Below are 19,593 nucleotides of genomic sequence, written 5' to 3' on the forward strand. Positions count from 1 at the left end.
AGATATAGGGTGACATAGGGGGATATAGAGTGACATGGGAATATAGGATAACATGGGGGATATAAGGTGATATAGTGTGACATGTCAGATATAGGGTGACAGAGAGACATGGGGGATATAGGGTGACATGGGGGATATAGTGTGACATGTCAGATATAGGGTGACATCGAGGCTATGGGGTAATATAGAGTGACATGGGGATATAAGGTGACATAAGGGGATATAGAGACATAGCGGGATATAGAGTGACACGGGGAAATAGCGTGACATGGGGGATATAAGGTGATATAGGGGGATATAGCGTGACATGGGGGATATAAGGTGATATAGGGGGATATAGCGTGACATGGGGGATATAAGGTGATATAGGGCGACATGGAGGATATAGGGTGACAAAGTGACATGGGGATAAAGGGTGACATGGAGATGTAGGTTGACATAGGGGGGTTATACAGTGACATGGGGGATATAGGGTGACATGGAGATGTAGGTTGACATAGGGGATATAGGGTGACATAGGGGGGTTATACAGTGACATGGGGGATATAGGGTGACATAGGGGGGTTATACAGTGACATGGGGGATATAGGGTGACATGGGGGATATAGGGTGACATAGGGGATATAGGGTGACATAGGGGGGTTATGGAGTGACATGGTGGTTATAGAGAGCCATAAGGGGATATAGAGTGACACGGGGGCATAGGGTGCTAGAAGCTGTGAGCTCTGGCTGGAGACCCCCGCAGCACATAGCTATATGCAGGGATGCCTTGGCTGCTTCCCCCACACAGAAGCTCCTCCGTTAGAACAGACGAGCTACATGAAGACTATATATCCGGAGACACTTGGCACCCGCGCTCCTCTCCGCTGTGTGGAGGACGGTCACTTCTTCACTGTCTAGTGTCTCTCTGTCTGAGCTGCGTCATAGCACTTCCGGTCCTGCGCCCGTCACGTGAGTGGAAGCGCAGCTGATTCTGTCCCAGCGGTTTTGTGGCATCGCCAGTCTCCCAGTGGTGCCGCCCTGCGTCTTCTGGGCACTGTGGCAGCGGTCCTTGTATCCATGGTGCCGCTCTGCGAGCCGGTAAGAGCTGCCCCAGACAGACATTTCCTGCTGTGGGTGCTGTCAGTGATGGCGGTGACGTGTGGTCCCTGTTTCCCAGCTGTTGCTTCTCCTCTCCTTTAGCGGAAGGCTCCTTGGCCCATCCTCAGTGAGGGGCGCTTTACTAGTCAGTATGTCGGACATCTGTTCCTGCAATCATAGCTCCTTATAAGCCTCTTTCTAGACGCCTCCTGCAGCTTGTCATCTGCCTTATGCAATAAACCTATAACTGCAGACGTGCCTGTGCTGCCCCCTGTGCCACACCTCTCCAGTGCTGCCCCCTGTGCCACACCTCTCCAGTGCTGCCCCTGTGCCACACCTCTCCAGTGCTGCCCCCTGTGCCACACCTCTCCAGTGCTGCCCCTGTGCCACACCTCTCCAGTGCTGCCCCTGTGCCACACCTCTCCAGTGCCAGTGCTGCCCCTCTGTGCCAGACCTCTCCAGTGCCAGTGCTGCCCCTGTGCCAGACCTCTCCAGTGCCAGTGCTGCCCCCTGTGCCAGTGCTGCCCCCTGTGCCAGACCTCTCCAGTGCCAGTGCTGCCCCTGTGCCAGACCTCTCCAGTGCCAGTGCTGCCCCCTGTGCCAGACCTCTCCAGTGCCAGTGCTGCCCCCTGTGCCAGACCTCTCCAGTGCCAGTGCTGCCCCTGTGCCAGACCTCTCCAGTGCCAGTGCTGCCCCCTGTGCCAGACCTCTCCAGTGCCAGTGCTGCCCCCTGTGCCAGACCTCTCCAGTGCCAGTGCTGCCCCCTGTGCCAGACCTCTCCAGTGCCAGTGCTGCCCCCTGTGCCAGACCTCTCCAGTGCCAGGGCTGCCCCCTGTGCCAGACCTCTCCAGTGCCAGTGCTGCCCCCTGTGCCAGACCTCTCCAGTGCCAGTGCTGCCCCCTGTGCCAGACCTCTCCAGTGCAGGTGCTGCCCCCTGTGTCAGACCTCTCCAGTGCAGGTGCTGCCCCCTGTGTCAGACCTCTCCAGTGCAGGTGCTGCCCCCTGTGTCAGACCTCTCCAGTGCAGGTGCTGCCCCCTATGTCAGACCTCTCCAGTGCTGGTGCTGCCCCCTATGTCAGACCTCTCCAGTGCAGGTGCTGCCCCCTGTGTCAGACGTCTCCAGTGCAGGTGCTGCCCCCTGTGTCAGACGTCTCCAGTGCAGGTGCTGCCCCCTATGTCAGACCTCTCCAGTGCTGGTGCTGCCCCCTGTGTCAGACCTCTCCAGTGTCAGACCTCTCCAGTGCCGGTGCTGCCCCCTGTGTCAGACCTCTCCAGTGCAGGTGCTGCCCCCTGTGTCAGACCCCTCCAGTGCAGGTGCTGCCCCCTGTGTCAGACCTGCCCTGTGTCAGACCTCTCCAGTGCAGGTGCTGCCCCCTGTGTCAGACCTGCCCTGTGTCAGACCTCTCCAGTGCCGGTGCTGCTCCCTGTGTCAGACCTCTCCAGTGCAGGTGCTGCCCCCTGTGTCAGACCTCTCCAGTGCCGGTGCTGCCCCCTGTGTCAGACCTCTCCAGTGCAGGTGCTGCCCCCTGTCTCAGACCTGCCCTGTGTCAGACCTCTCCAGTGCCGGTGCTGCCCCCTGTGTCAGACCTCTCCAGTGCAGGTGCTGCCCCCTGTGTCAGACCTCTCCAGTGCCGGTGCTGCCCCCTGTGTCAGACCTTTCCAGTGCCGGTGCTGCCCCCTGTGTCAGACCTTTCCAGTGCCGGTGCTGCCCCCTGTGTCAGACCTCTCCAGTGTAGGTGCTGCCCCCTGTGTCAGACCTGCCCTGTGCCAGACCTCTCCAGTGCAGGTGCTACCCCCTGTGTCAGACCTGCCCTGTGTCAGACCTCTCCAGTGCCGGTGCTGCCCCCTGTGAAAGACCTGCCCTGTGTCAGACCTCTCCAGTGCCGGTGCTGCCCCCTGTGTCAGACCTCTCCAGTGCAGGTGCTGCCCCCTGTGTCAGACCTGCCCTGTGTCAGACCTCTACAGTGCCGGTGCTGCCCCCTGTGTCAGACCTGCCCTGTGTCAGACCTCTCCAGTGCCGGTGCTGCCCCCTGTGTCAGACCTGCCCTGTGTCAGACCTCTCCAGTGCTGCCCCCTGTGTCAGACCTCTCCAGTGCAGGTGCTACCCCCTGTGTCAGACCTCTCCAGTGCAGGTGCTGCCCCCTGTGTCAGACCTGCCCTGTGTCAGACCTCTCCAGTGCAGGTGCTGCCCCCTGTGTCAGACCTCTCCAGTGTAGGTGCTGCCCCCTGTGTCAGACCTGCCCTGTGCCAGACCTCTCCAGTGCAGGTGCTACCCCCTGTGTCAGACCTGCCCTGTGTCAGACCTCTCCAGTGCCGGTGCTGCCCCCTGTGAAAGACCTGCCCTGTGTCAGACCTCTCCAGTGCCGGTGCTGCCCCCTGTGTCAGACCTCTCCAGTGTAGTTGCTGCCCCCTGTGTCAGACCTCTACAGTGCCGGTGCTGCCCCCTGTGTCAGACCTGCCCTGTGTCAGACCTCTCCAGTGCCGGTGCTGCCCCCTGTGTCAGACCTGCCCTGTGTGAGACCTCTCCAGTGCCGGTGCTGCCCCCTGTGAAAGACCTGCCCTGTGTCAGACCTCTCCAGTGCCGGTGCTGCCCCCTGTGTCAGACCTCTCCAGTGCAGGTGCTGCCCTGTTATGATCTGGTGGTTTAGGAACAACATGAGACAAGCTCTGAAGGAGGTGGTATCTGTACTGACCGCAAACCCTGAACCTAGCAGCGCATCTAAAAATAGCCGTGGGGGGGTATCTGACGCTCCCTAGACCCCTCGGCACAACCTAAGATCTAACTTCCCCTAAAGATGGAAACAGGAAACCTATCTTGCCTCAGAGAAAATCCCCAAAGGAAAGATAGCCCCCCACAAATATTGACAGTGAGAGGAGGGGAAAATAACATACGCAGAAATGAAATCAGATTTTAGCATAGGAGGCCAGTCTAGCTTGATAGATAGGACAGGAAAGGATACTGTGCGGTCAGTATAAAAACTACAAAACAATCCACACAGAGTTTACAAAATCTCCACACCTGACTAAGGTGTGGAGGGTAAATCTGCTTCCCAGAGCTTCCAGCTAACAGAAAAAATCCATACTGACAAGCTGGACAAATATAGAATGCACAGAACAATAAATCCACAACATGTGGACTGAAATGAGCAAAGCCAGAACTTATCTTTGCAGAACTGGTCAGGAAACCAGGAGAATCCAAGCAGAGATGTGAATCCAGCCAGGAAACATTGACAAGTGGCACAGGCTGAAGAAAGAGCCAGACTTAAATAGCAGACGATAAGTGGAGGCAGCTGATGACAGCTAACTCGAAGGAGCAGCCATATCACTAGAAACCACAAGAGAGAGCCCAAGAGCAGAACTCACAAAAGTGCCACTTACAACCACCGGAGGGAGCCCAAGAGCGGAATTCACAACACTGCCCCCTGTGTCAGACCTGCCCTGTGTCAGACCTCTCCAGTGCCGATGCTGCCCCCTGTGTCAGACCTCTCCAGTGCAGGTGCTGCCCCCTGTGTCAGACATCTCCAGTGCAGGTGCTGCCCCCTGTGTCAGACATCTCCAGTGCAGGTGCTGCCCCCTGTATCAGACGTCTCCAGTGCAGGTGCTGCCCCCTGTGTCAGACCTGCCCTGTGTCAGACCTCTCCAGTGCCGGTGCTGCCCCCTGTGTCAGACCTGCCCTGTGTCAGACCTCTCCAGTGCCAGTGCTGCCCCCTGTGTCAGACCTGTTGTGAATTCTGTTGTCGGGCTCCCTCCTGTGGTCATGAATGGTACTTCGGCTGGTTCTGTCCATGGACTTCCTCTGGTGGGTGTTTCTGAGTTTCCTTCCACAGGTGACGAGGTTAATTCGTTAGCTGGCTGCTCTATTTAGCTCCACTTGGATCTTTGCTCCATGCCACCTGTCAATGTTCCAGTATTGGTCTAGTTCACTCCTGGATCGTTCTTGTGACCTGTCTTCCCAGCAGAAGTTAAGTTCCTGCTTGTTTTTCTTTGGTTTGCTATTTTTCTGTCCAGCTTGCTATTTTTATTGTTGTCTTGCTTGCTGGAAGCTCTGGGACGCAGAGGGAGCGCCTCCGCACCGTGAGTCGGTGCGGAGGGTCTTTTTGCGCCCTCTGCGTGGTCTTTTTGTAGGTTTTTGTGCTAACCGCAAAGCAACCTTTCCTATCCTCAGTCTGTTCAGTTAGTCGGGCCTCACTTTGCTAAATCTATTTCATCTCTGTGTTTGTATTTTCATCTTTACTCACAGTCATTATATGTGGGGGGCTGCCTTTTCCTTTGGGGAATTTCTCTGAGGCAAGGTAGGCTTTATTTTTCTATCTTCAGGGCTAGCTAGTTCCTTAGGCTGTGCCGAGTTGCATAGGGAGCGTTAGGAGCAATCCACGGCTATTTCTAGTGTGCGTGATAGGATTAGGGATTGCGGTCAGCAGAGTTCCCACGTCCCAGAGCTCGTCCTTATTATCGGTAACTATCAGGTCATTCCGTGTGCTCTTAACCACAAGGTCCATTATTGTCCTGACCACCAGGTCATAACACAGACCTCTCCAGTGCAGGTGCTGCCCCCTGTGTCAGATGTCTCCAGTGCCAGTGCTGCCCCCTGTGTCAGACCTGTCCAGTGCAGGTGCTGCCCCCTGTGTCAGACCTCTCCAGTGCAGGTGCTGCCCCCTGTGTCAGACCTCTCCAGTGCCTGTGCTGCCCCCTGTGTCAGACCTCTCCAGTGCAGGTGCTGCCCCCTGTGTCAGACCTCTCCAGTGCAGGTGCTGCCCCCTGTGTCAGACGTCTCCAGTGCAGGTGCTGCCCCCTGTGTCTGACGTCTCCAGTGCCGGTGCTGCCCCCTGTGTGAGACCTCTCCAGTGCCGGTGCTGCCCCCTGTGTCAGACGTCTCCAGTGCCGGTGCTGCCCCCTGTGTCAGACCTCTCCAGTGCCGGTGCTGCCCCCTGTGTCAGACCTCTCCAGTGCAGGTGCTGCCCCCTGTGTCAGACCTCTCCAGTGCCAGTGCTGCCCCCTGTGTCAGACGTCTCCAGTGCAGGTGCTGCCCCCTGTGTCAGACGTCTCCAGTGCAGGTGCTGCCCCCTGTGTCAGACGTCTCCAGTGCAGGTGCTGCCCCCTGTGTCAGACGTCTCCAGTGCAGGTGCTGCCCCCTGTGTCAGACGTCTCCAGTGCAGGTGCTGCCCCCTGTGTCAGACCTCTCCAGTGCCGGTGCTGCCCCCTGTGTCAGACCTCTCCAGTGCAGGTGCTGCCCCCTGTGTCAGACGTCTCCAGTGCAGGTGCTGCCCCCTGTGTCAGACGTCTCCAGTGCAGGTGCTGCCCCCTGTGTCAGACCTCTCCAGTGCCGGTGCTGCCCCCTGTGTCAGACGTCTCCAGTGCAGGTGCTGCCCCCTGTGTCAGACCTCTCCAGTGCCGGTGCTGCCCCCTGTGTCAGACCTCTCCAGTGCAGGTGCTGCCCCCTGTGTCAGACGTCTACAGTGCAGGTGCTGCCCCCTGTGTCAGACCTCTCCAGTGCCAGTGCTGCCCCCTGTGTCAGACGTCTCCAGTGCAGGTGCTGCCCCCTGTGTCAGACCTCTCCAGTGCCGGTGCTGCCCCCTGTGTCAGACCTCTCCAGTGCAGGTGCTGCCCCCTGTGTCAGACGTCTACAGTGCAGGTGCTGCCCCCTGTGTCAGACCTCTCCAGTGCCAGTGCTGCCCCCTGTGTCAGACGTCTCCAGTGCAGGTGCTGCCCCCTGTGTCAGACGTCTCCAGTGCAGGTGCTGCCCCCTGTGTCAGACGTCTCCAGTGCAGGTGCTGCCCCCTGTGTCAGACGTCTCTAGTGCAGGTGCTGCCCCCTGTGTCAGACGTCTCCAGTGCAGGTGCTGCCCCCTGTGTCAGACGTCTCCAGTGCAGGTGCTGCCCCCTGTGCCAGACCTCTCCAGTGCAAGTGCTTCTCCCTAGAGCAAGCTTAGGCTCCATCTGCCTTTCTTTCGGGTTTGTCCTCACGACCGGTAACTTTTCATTGTGCTGTGTATCCCATTATGGAGTCACTCTGAGACATAAGATGCTGACGCCTTTATATTTCTGTTATGCGGTTGCAGGTTATCTGGTGAGGGGCAGATGCCCGCATGTACATGGCATGTGTGCCAAAGACCACTTTCAGGGGGCAATATTTTATTGTGCACCTTTTGAAAATTTTTCGTTTTTCTGCATAAATTTGACCCAAAACTACATCAAATTTTAAGTCCAGGCTGTAGATAAAAAGAGCCAGATCAAACAAATTAGTAAAACAATTAAACATTTTGTTTTTTAAGATGATGATGTAATATTGCATGTCTCAGATTGTCAACAGTTTGTGAACCTTTGCTTTCCGTACCTGGTGTTCCCCTTTGTGCAGGAATCACTGCAGCTAAACGTTTCTGGTAGTTGGTTCGTCCTGCCCATTGGCCTGAATGAATACTGCCCATTTCTTACAAAACGACTGTACGTCTGTAATGTTGGTGTTTTTCTCCCACATTCTGCCCATGTCAGATACTTCCACATCTATAGGAAATGTCATATGGTCAGCAGTTTGACTTGGCTATTCCAAAAGTTGAACTTTTTTCTTTAACGATCGAGTATACACCTTTTCATTGTGGCTGTTAAGAGGCCCTATTCCGCAGCGCTGCTTTTTCATGGCGCTGAGAAATAAGTGTTTAACGGGTGAAAATCCTGCGGTATAAGTCAGCTGTCATGATTAACCCTGTATATGCTGCTGTCAATCGTGATTAAAAGAAAGAAACTGAAGCGAAACGCGCGTTGGAGTGGTGTGTGCAGGGGCAGAGGTGTATCAGCACTGGTTGGTATTCGTGATATCCATTTTATATGTTGATTTGCATTCACATTTCATGTGTGTGTGTGTGTGTGTATATATATATATATATATATATATATATATATATATATATATATGTATATATAATTTTTTTTTTTTTTTTTTTCAGTGAATGCTCTTGATATATTTTGATCATGAGAATTTTTTGATAATTTTTTATGAGCACTTAGATTCATTCACAATATTCTCACAATGCTTAATTAACATATATTATTTATTTTTCATTCACTTGATATTGATTTTATAGTAATTATATTTGCATTGAGTACCACTATTAATTATCACATATTTTATTTTTTATTTATTTTGTTTACCAATCAGTTTGACATCCCCTGCCCTGCACAGATAGTGAAATTTAATATAGAATAATTTAATTTATAATTTTCCTTTTTATTTTCTTTGATTTTAAATTGTCTTAATAAAAGTCTCTTGTTTTTAATATGATATTTTGTGCTATCGTGTTTTTTATACAAATAACGTAATAGTTGTTAGATATTTTTTCTTTTGGGTATATAGTAATCTAAATGTGGCCTTATTAGAGACTTGCATAGATGAAAAATTATGCTCTTGAAGACTTTTTCAGTAACCGGTTTTCCTAGGGTTTTATTATTTAGTATTTAAATTATACATTTTACTTCTTCTGCCCAAGTGCATGAACTTACATTTATCTACTACTGGCTGTACTACCCGGCTTCGCCCGGGTTAATAACTGCTGTTAGCAAAATAGAATATGTTAACAAAAATTTATTTTGCACACAAAAACCACAAAACAGATAGAAATGTAATTATTAAAAGGCAAAAACTAAGCTAATAGAAGCATTTCACAACATATATTAGCTTTGTTATACTGAGAATGTCCTTTGTTGCCCATATTAACCAGTCAGAGCTCAGATTAACCCCTTAATGACCACCAATACGTCTTTTAACTGACCTGAGATATAAGAGAATAGCCTCCCCATACAGATGACAATCCAGCATCTGTTGGTTGTACACTATAGCTGACAACTTGCTGTATCAGCCACGATCAGTATTTGCACCGTCCAAATCTGTTTAACCCCTTAGATGCTGCTGTCAATAGTGACTACATCATTATAAATGGTCAACAGAGTGTGGGGGCTTCTTCTTTATCCCAATTGGTGCCCTTATATCATGATTTTGCGGTCCTGATGTTTGCCATGGCAATTCATGACCAAATAGCGGCCTTAGAGTCTGACGGCTATAGTAATCTGTTTAGAAGTTAGCAACATTTAGGTGGTAAAAATACACATTTTCATTTCTGTCATGCCACTTTGCATTAATTCCTGTAAAGCACCTGAAGGGTTAATAAACTACCTGACAGCAGTTTTCAATATGTTTAGGGGTGCGGTTTTTAAAATGGTATCACGTTTGGGGGTTTCCCAATATATGGGACCCCTAAAGTTACTTCAAACATGGATAAGTCACTAAAAAAATAAATGTGGTAAATTTCTTTGAAAAAATGAAAAATTGCTGCTACATTTTTAAACCTCCTACAATGCTAACAAAATAAAATAACATTTTACAAATGGTGCTGATGTAAAGCAGACATGTGGGAAATGTTATTTATTAATGGTTTGCTGTTGTATGACTATCTGGATTAAAGGGATAATCATTCAAATTTAGAAAATTGCTAATTTTTTAACATTTTCCTCAAATTTTTTATATTTTTTATAAATAAACACAAAAAATGTTGAACTAAATTTACCATTATCATAAAGTATAATGTGTCACGAAAAAACAATCTCAAAATCACTGGGATTTGTTGAAGCGTTGCAGAGTTATTACCACATAAAGTGACACTGGTCAGATTTCAAAAATTTGGCTCGGTCACTAAGGGGTTAATTAACTAGCAAAATAGAAGCTGAGCTGTGATTGGTTGCTATTGGCAGCCTGATAAATCCCCAGCCAACAGGAAGCCCTCCCCCCTGGCATTATATATAAGCTCACACATACACATACAGGTCCTTCTCAAAAAATTAGCATATAGTGTTAAATTTCATTATTTACCATAATGTAATGATTACAATTAAACTTTCATATATTATAGATTCATTATCCACCAACTGAAATTTGTCAGGTCTTTTATTGTTTTAATACTGATGATTTTGGCATACAACTCCTGATAACCCAAAAAACCTGTCTCAATAAATTAGCATATTTCACCCATCCACTCAAATAAAAGTGTTTTTTAATAACAAACAAAAAAACCAACAAATAATAATGTTCAGTTATGCACTCAATACTTGGTCGGGAATCCTTTGGCAGAAATGACTGCTTCAATGCGGCGTGGCATGGAGGCAATCAGCCTGTGACACTGCTGAGATGTTATGGAGGCCCAGGATGCTTCAATAGCGGCCTTAAGCTCATCCAGAGTGTTGGGTCTTGCGTCTCTCAACTTTCTCTTCACAATATCCCACAGATTCTCTATGGGGTTCAGGTCAGGAGAGTTGGCAGGCCAATTGAGCACAGTAATACCATGGTCAGTAAACCATTTACCAGTGGTTTTGGCACTGTGAGCAGATGCCAGGTCGTGCTGAAAAATGAAATCTTCATCTCCATAAAGCATTTCAGCCGATGGAAGCATGAAGTGCTCCAAAATCTCCTGATAGCTAGCTGCATTGACCCTGCCCTTGATGAAACACAGTGGACCAACACCAGCAGCTGACATGGCACCCCACACCATCACTGACTGTGGGTACTTGACACTAGACTTCAGGCATTTTGGCATTTCCTTCTCCCCAGTCTTCCTCCAGACTCTGGCACCTTGATTTCCGAATGACATGCAAAATTTGCTTTCATCAGAAAAAAGTACTTGGGACCACTTAGCAACAGTCCAGTGCTGCTTCTCTGTAGCCCAGGTCAGGCGCCTCTGCCGCTGTTTATGGTTCAAAAGTGGCTTTACCTGGGGAATGCGGCACCTGTAGCCCATTTCCTGCACACGCCTGTGCACGGTGGCTCTGGATGTTTCCACACCAGACTCAGTCCACTGCTTCCTCAGGTTCCCCAAGGTCTGGAATCGGTCCTTCTCCACAATCTTCCTCAGGGTCCGGTCTCCTCTTCTCGTTGTACAGCGTTTTCTGCCACATTGTTTCCTTCCAACAGACTTACCATTGAGGTGCCTTGATACAGCACTCTGGGAACAGCCTATTTGTTGAGAAATTTCTTTCTGGGTCTTACCCTCTTGCTTGAGGGTGTCAATGATGGCCTTCTTGACATCTGTCAGGTCGCTAGTCTTACCCATGATGGGGGTTTTGAGTAATGAACCAGGCAGGGAGTTTATAAAAGCCTCAGGTATCTTTTGCATGTGTTTAGAGTTAATTAGTTGATTCAGAAGATTAGGGTAATAGGTCGTTTAGAGAACCTTTTCTTGATATGCTAATTTATTGAGACAGGTTTTTTGGGTTATCAGGAGTTGTGTGCCAAAATCATCAGTATTAAAACAATAAAAGACCTGACAAATTTCAGTTGGTGGATAATGAATCTATAATATATGAAAGTTTAATTGTAATCATTACATTATGGTAAATAATGAAATTTAACACTATATGCTAATTTTTTGAGAAGGACCTGTAATAGACAGGTCATGTGACTGACAGCTGCTGTATTTCCTATATGGTACATTTGTTACTCTTGTAGTTTGTCTGCTTATTAAAGGGAACCTGTCACCCCCAAAATCGATGGTGAGGTAAGCTCACCGTCATCAGGGGCTTATCTACAGTATTCTGTAATGCTGTAGATAAGCCGCCGATGTTACCTGAAAGAGGAGAAAAAGACGTTAGATTATACTCACCCAGGGGCGGTCCCGCTGCGGTCTGGGTCCGATGGGTGTCTTAGGTCCGGCGCCTCCTATCTTCATTCCATGATGTCCTCTTCTGGTCTTCACGCCGCGGCTCCGGCGCAGGCATACTTTGTCTGCCCTGTTGAGGGCAGAGCAAAGTACTGCAGTGCGCAGGCGCCGGGACAGGTCAGAGAGGTCCGGCGCTTGTGCACTGCAGTACTTTGCTCTGGCCTCAACAGTGCAGACAAAGTACGCCTGCGCCGCGGCGTGAAGACCAGAAGAGGACGTCATGGAATGAAGATAGGAGGCACCGGACCTGAGACACCCATTTGACTGGACCGTAGCGAGACCGCCCCTGGGTGAGTATAATCTAACCTCTTTTTCTCCTCTTTTAGGTAACATCGGGGGCTTATCTACAGCACACTATATCTTTGTTGCAATTTTGTATAGTGTGACCTCAGTAGCGTAACTATCCGGTGCCCCATCCTGGCATATATTTGTCCCACGTTCTGCCGTTGTTCTGTAATGTATGAAAGAAAATAAACCATTATACTCATCAGGAGCTTACATAGAAGTCATGAGGATCCATATAAGAAATATAATGCACCTCCATAGTCCTCTATATAATATACTGCACAGTTCATAGTCATCCATGTATACATTTTAGTCCATTAAATTTATGATAGCAAAGAAACACATTCAATTACAATCTATATACCAAACCTCCCACAATAATGGACAGGCAAAAGAATGTATTGTTAAAATATATACGGTACTTTATTTATATCATAAAAATCCAACAGTATTCCACAAAAAAATGAATTAATGATGATGCTTCCTGGCAAATATAGATCAAAAATGGTCCCCAAAATACGAGTGACATATATTAGTTTACAGATAGCAATAATGCCTTGGTAATTCCACTCATAAAATTATTCATAAGTCAAAAAACTATTTTAATTCACAAATATAAAATGCTTAAGTGCAACTACTATGTATTATAAGTAACTTATTATAGTTATAAGAATATAACTACTATAATACCTAATACCTCACATTACAGCGGCAGTGACTTAAGCAACCAATCAGCTCACAGCTCTCATAGAACTAAAGAAAAACTGATTTTAAAAGTAGTACTATGATTGCCTGCGTAGTCACATAAAGAGCCCTGTAGTATTTTGACTTGCGCTGCCCTATGTAGAAATCGGTGGTTCTTGTCTACGTTCCTGCTGGGACTTGCAGTTGTAGATATGTACATTAACGGTGTTCGCCCTGCCGCCACTTGTATACATTGCGCCACATTCACTCACGAGTCGACGAGAGTCTATTACCTCCGAGCAGCCAGTCCCGCAGACCACTAAGGCTGCTTTCACACATCAGGTTTTTGGTTTCAGGCACAATCCGGCAGTTTCAGGCACAATCCTGATCAGTTTTTTCCCCCATAGAGTTGTATTAGCGCTGGATTGTGCCTGAAGGACATGCGTTTCATCCGTTTTGTGCCGGATCCGTCCCTTCAGGCTTTTTTGCCGGACACAAAAAACGTCTCCTGCAATGTTTTTTGTGTCCGGCGAAAAAGCCTGAAGGGACGTTTCCGGCAATAAACGCATGGAACTGATGTGTGAATGAACTTTTCCGGCGACCGAATCCGGTTTTTACACATTGAGCATGCCCAGAAGCTTTGTTTTTGATTCTGGCATGGAAAATCTCTCTCCCTCTCCCTTTCCCCCTTCCCCGGAGGACATGTGCAGATTGGAGGCCTGAGGGACCCTTTGGCAGCAGGAGGAGGAAGATGCAGCAAGGGCTTGCAGCTTCTTAGGCTTAAAAACCGCAAGTTGCAGCACTCGGCCACATACACTCACACCTTCGGTGCTGCTGAGTTGAAGGATCTGTGGACATGCCTCTCTCCGGTCACAAGGTTGGATCATGTGATCGCATTCAATCCATTTTCCCCCATGTAACTGGAGGACCTGCGGTGACGCCTCTCTGCTGCTGGCCCAGAGGCGTAGCTAGGGTTTCATCTTAGGGGGGGGGGGGGGGGGCGAAACATCTGAGTGGGCCCCTAACCAGCTAACCCTGATTACAGCTACGGTTGCGCACTCTAATTGTGAATATAGTGGAACCTCAGAATATGACCGCGCTGTTATTGAAAATAAATCTATATACAAATACTAACATTGACTTTACCGCCATATTGTGACCATATGCAACTTGGATGGTCACAATACTCTGAGTGCCCCTATAACAATGATGCTTAAGTGCCCACTTAACATTTAATAATGTCCCCTAAGTTCCCCCATGTAATGCTCCATTATGCACAGTATGGTGAGCTCAAAGCTTCCAAATACACAGTCTAAGGCCCCACAGCTCCCCTATACACAGTATGATGATTCTATAACTCCCCGATACACCGTATGATGTTCTCACTGCTTCCCTTTACACAGTATGATCCCACTGCTCCCCTATAGATAGTATGAGCCCAATGCTCCCCTATACACAGTATAATGCTGACGGAACTCCACTATAGAAAGTATAATGCCCCCCAGAGCCCCACTATATACACAGTATGATGAGCCCACAGCTCCCTTATATACAGTATGATGAGCCCACAGCTGCTTTATACACAGTATGATGGGCTTGCAGCTCCCTTATACACAGTTGGATGGGCCCACAGCTCCCTTATACACAGTTTGATGGGCCCGCAGCTTCCTTATACACAGTGTGATGGACTCACAGCTCCCTTATACACAGCATGATGGGCCCGCAGCTCCCTTATACACAGTATGATGGGGCCACAGCTCCTGTATACACAGTATGATGGGGCCACAGCTCCCTTATACACAGTATGATGGGCCCACAGCTCCCTTATACACAGTATGATGGGCCCACAGCTCCCTTATACAGAGTATGATGAGCGCACAGCTCCCTTATACACAGTATGATGGGCCCGCAGCTCCCTTATACACAGTATGATGTGTGCACAGCTCCCTTATACACAGTATGATGGGCCCACAGCTCCCTTATACACAGGATGATGGGCCCGCAGCTCCCTTATACACAGTATGATGGGCCCGCAGCTCCCTTATACACAGTTTGATGGGCCCACATCTCCCTTATACACAGTATGATGGGCCCACAGCTCCCTTATACACAGTATGATGGGCCCGCAGCTCCCTTATACACAGTATGATGGGGCCACAGCTCCCTTATACACAGTATGATGGGCCCGCAGCTCCCTTATACACAGTATGATGGGGCCACAGCTCCTGTATACACAGTATGATGGGCCCACAGCTCCCTTATACACAGTATGATGGGCCCGCAGCTCCCTTATACACAGTATGATGGGGCCACAGCTCCTGTATACACAGTATGATGGGCCCACAGCTCCCTTATACACAGTATGATGGGCCCACAGCTCCCTTATACAGAGTATGATGAGCGCACAGCTCTCTTATACACAGTATGATGGGCCCGCAGCTCCCTTATACACAGTATGATGGGCCCGCAACTGCTTTATACACAGTATGATGGGCTTGCAGCTCCCTTATACACAGTTTGATGGGCCCTCAGCTCCCTTATACACAGTATGATGGGCCCACAGCTCCCTTATACAGAGTATGATCAGCGCACAGCTCCCTTATACACAGTATGATGGGCCCGCAGCTCCCTTATACATAGCGTGATGGACTCACAGCTCCCTTATACACAGTATGATGGGCCCGCAGCTCCCTTATACACAGTGTGATGAGCCTGCAGCTTCCTTATACACATGTAATGGACTCACAGCTCCCTGTCATGATTTGGATGTCCCGGTCATTTACTCATCCCCTGGCGTATTCACTATTTTGTGGCACTGCTGCAGTGCCGCTGCTCAAACTTATGAGCGCAGCTTCTGACAGGCCAGAAGTTAGAAGCTATGTCACAAGCGCTCTATGTAAGACTATGAGGCTATGTGCACTTGTTGCGGATTCGTGTGCGGAATTACCGTGGATTTCCTGTGTTTTTTGTGCAGATTTCACATGCATTTTTACACCTGCGGATTCCTATACAGGAGCAGGTGTAAAACGCTGCAGAATCCGCAAAAAGAATTGACATGCTACGGAAAATACAACGCAGCATTTCCGCGCGATATTTTCCGCACCATGTGCACTGCGGATTTTGTTTTCCATAGGATTACATGGTACTGGAAACCAGATGGAAAAGTGCTGTGAATCCGCAGCGGCTAATCTGCAACGTGTGCACATAGCCTGAGAGTGAGAAAGAGGCCAGAACGAGGCTCCCATAGACTCACATTGATTAGTGACCTCTGCACTGCTCCATGAAACACTGGGGCAGCGGACAGGTCACTAACTGCAGGAGACGGAGCCGAGCAGAGACAAAAACAGATGAAAACGCCAGAAAGTGAGTATCAGACTGGGGGCCGGGGACATGGATTTTCAGCACCGCTCCAGCAATGAAATAAAAAATAATGCTGGAGTGGTGCTGTAAATGTGATGCAGCTCTTGGTTACTGTATGCCAGCTCCTTATACTAATACTCATAAAAGGCCCAGGTGGCACGTATCAAAAGGCCCTACCCCCGCCCATCTCCAGCCTCACCAGACAGCAAATATTACATGTGATGGAGCACATATAATATCATAACAAAACATTATAATATTCAGCCCCCAGTGACCTGCCCCCCTCCCCCACTTCAGCCCCAATACCCCCCATCATCTCACATCCACCCCTCAGTGCCCTGTCCCCTCTCACCCACCTTCTGCCCTCAAAACCCCCAAATGGTCTCACACTCACCCCCCAGTGCCCTGTCTCCCCTCCCCACAATACCCCCATGGTCTCACATTCACCTCCCAGTACCCTGTCCCCCCTCACTCACTTTCAGTCCCCACAATACCCCAACGGTCTCACAGTGTCATAACTGAATTTAATAAATCTAGTAAGTTCCATCCCCACTTACTGATAAAGTTTGCACTGCAGGCAGGACCAGGAAGTAAGTGAAATGCAGGTGGGCACTAGGACCCAGCGTGCCTGAGCCAATCCTAGCGTGCACAGACTGAAGAAAAACTGCAGCCAGGAAAAGCTTCATGATCAGGTCAGACGGGCGAAACCATTCACTGCAGGAGGGAGACTGCACCCAACCACTGTGCTAGCAGCGTGCAGACATCAGAAGGGAGCAGACATTATACTGCTCTGCTCCTATGCGGTGTTCTGCCTCATCACAGAAGTGGCCCTGGCTCCCGGTGGGCCCCTTCATGTGACAGGGCCCGGGGCGATGGCTCCCTCTGCCCCCCAGTAGCTACGCTACTGTGCTGGCCACAATGGTTCGGTCCTTCTCCTTCACCACTATTGCTAGACAGGTGGACGGACGGTCCCCTAGCTGTCCGGGCTCCGTTGCAGCTGCGACCGCTATAGTTACGCCCCTGCTAGCAGCTATTTTACCATATAGGTCTGCTGCACAAAGTCTCCTCTTAACAGTTGTTGTAGAGATGTGTCTGCTGCTAGAACTCTGTGTGGCATTGACCCAGTCTCTAATCTGAGCTGCTGTTAACCTGCGATTTCTGAGGCTGGTGACTCGGATAAACTTATCCTCAGAAGCAGAGGTGACTCTTGGTCTTCCTTTCCTGGGGCGGTCCTCATGTGAGCCAGTTTCTTTGTAGTGCTTGATGGTTTTTGCCACCACACTTGGGGATACTTTCAAAGTTTTCCCAATTTTTCAGACTGACTGACCTTCATTTCTTAAAGTAAAGATTGCCACTCGTTTTTCTTTACTTAGCTGCTTTTTTCTTGCCATAATACAAATTCTAACAGTCTATTCAGTAGGACTATCAGCTGTGTATCCACCAGACTTCTGCACAACACAACTGATGGTCCTAACCCCATTTATAAGGCAAGAAATCCCACTTATTAAACCTGACAGGGCACACCTGTGAAGTGAAAACCATTTCCGGTGACTACCTCTTGAAGCTCATCATGAGAATGCCAAGAGTGTGCAAAGCAGTCATCAAAGCAAAAGGTACTTCGAAGAACCTAGAATATAAGGTTATGTGCACACGATGCAGATTTAGTGCAGTTCTGCAGCGTTTTTTTCTGCAGCAGAAACGCTGCAGAACTGCACTGTGATTTACAGTACAATGAAAATTAATGTACATAGAGTCTGCAAACTATTCTAAGAAAATCTGCTCTACAGGAGGCTATTGCACGCTGTCCCTCCCGAGTCTCGATTTATGGCTAAGCAGCCCTGTACAGCAACATATGGGGTGTTTCCATATTCAGCAGAAATTGTGGAATAAGTTTTTGTGCCATTTTTGCCTATTTCTACTTGTGAAAATATTAAATCTGGGGCTAAAACTAAATTTTTGTGGTAAAAATTAAATTTTTTTTTTCTTCATTGCCCAATGGTATAAAATGATGTGATTCATCTGTGGTGTCAATATGATCACTGCACCCCTAGATAAATTCACTGGGAAGTTTAGTTTGTAAAATATTGTCTCTTATGGGGGGTTCTGCTGTTCTGGCTCTGCCACTGTGACACCCTCAAACCAGTCTAGCAGACTCTGAACTCCAATATGACGCTTCTGAGCTTTGCACTGTACCTCAAAAGTAGTTTTCAAAACACATATGAGATATCGGTGTACTCAGAAGAAATTGCACAACAATTTTTGGGGTCCATTTTGTCCTGTTACCTTTCGTGAAAATAAACAAATTGGGCGTAAAATAACATTTTTGTGGGAAAAATTACATTAATTTTTTTTTTATTTTTTTTATTTTCACGGCTCTACGTTATAAATTTCTGTGAAGTTCCTGGGGTTTCAATGTGCTCATCACACACCTAGATAAATTCCTTGAGGGATCTAGTTTCCAAAATGGGGATACTTGTGGGGGATTTTCACTGTGTAGGCACATCAGGAGCTCTCTAAATGCGACATGACACCCGCAGACCATTCCATCAAAGTCTGAGTTACAAAACGTCACTCCTTCCTTTCTGAGGCCTGCCATGCACCCAAACAGTAGTTTTCCCCCACATACAGTGCCTTGTTAAAGTATTCGGCTCCCTGCAACTTTTCAACCTTTGCCCACATATCATGTTTCAAACATAAAGATACCAAATGTAAATTTTTGGTGAAGAATCAACAAGTGGAACACAATTGGGAAGTTGAACGAAATTTATTGGTTATTTTAAATTTTTGCGGACATTCAAAAACTGAAAAGTGGGGCGTGCAATATTATTCGGCCCCTTTACTTTCTTTGCAGCAAACTCACTCCAGCAGCTCATTGTGGATCTCTGAATGATCCAATGTTGTCCTAAATGCCTAATGATGATAAATATAATCCACCTGTGTAATCAAGTCTCCGTATAAGTGCACCTGCTCTGTAATAGTCTCAGGGTTCTGTTTGAAGCACAGAGAGCATCATGAAGACCAAGGAACACAACAGGCAGGTCCGTGATACTGTTGTGGAGAAGTTTAAAGCCGGATTTGGATACAAAATGATTTCCAAAACTTTAAACATCCCAAGGAGCACTGTGCAAGTGATCATATTGAAATGGAAGGAGTATCATACCACTCCAAATCTACCAAGACCCGGCTGTCCCTCTAAACTTTCATCTCAAACAAGGAGAAGGTACACTGCACAAATCTGGCATTTATGGAAGAGGGCAAGAAGAAAGCCATTTCTCAAAGATATCCATAAAAAGTGTTGTTTAAAGGGACTCTGTCACCTGAATTTAGCGGGACTGGTTTTGGGTCATATGGGCGGAGTTTGCGGGTGTTTGATTCACCCTTTCCTTACCTGCTGGCTGCATGCTGGCTGCAATATTGGATTGAAGTTCATTCTCTGTCCTCCGTAGTACATGCCTGCACAAAGCAATCTTGCCTTGTGCAGGCGTGTA

At 48.4% G+C, this 19,593-nt stretch overlaps 1 protein-coding gene across 2 annotated transcripts in view; it reads left to right on the plus strand.

Moving 5' to 3' along the window:
* The first annotated feature begins 940 nt into the window (after window positions 1–940).
* Window positions 941–19,593, plus strand: part of LYST (lysosomal trafficking regulator) — a 604,516-nt gene continuing 585,863 nt past the window's right edge. For both annotated transcript variants that reach the window (XM_069769439.1, XM_069769441.1), the window contains exon 1: window positions 941–1,080. The gene's annotated coding sequence lies outside the window, so the exon portion shown is untranslated. The remainder of the gene's footprint in view (window positions 1,081–19,593) is intronic.

Source organism: Ranitomeya imitator, chromosome 5 (genome assembly GCF_032444005.1).
Source record: "Ranitomeya imitator isolate aRanImi1 chromosome 5, aRanImi1.pri, whole genome shotgun sequence".
Classification (NCBI taxonomy): Eukaryota; Metazoa; Chordata; class Amphibia; order Anura; family Dendrobatidae; genus Ranitomeya; species Ranitomeya imitator.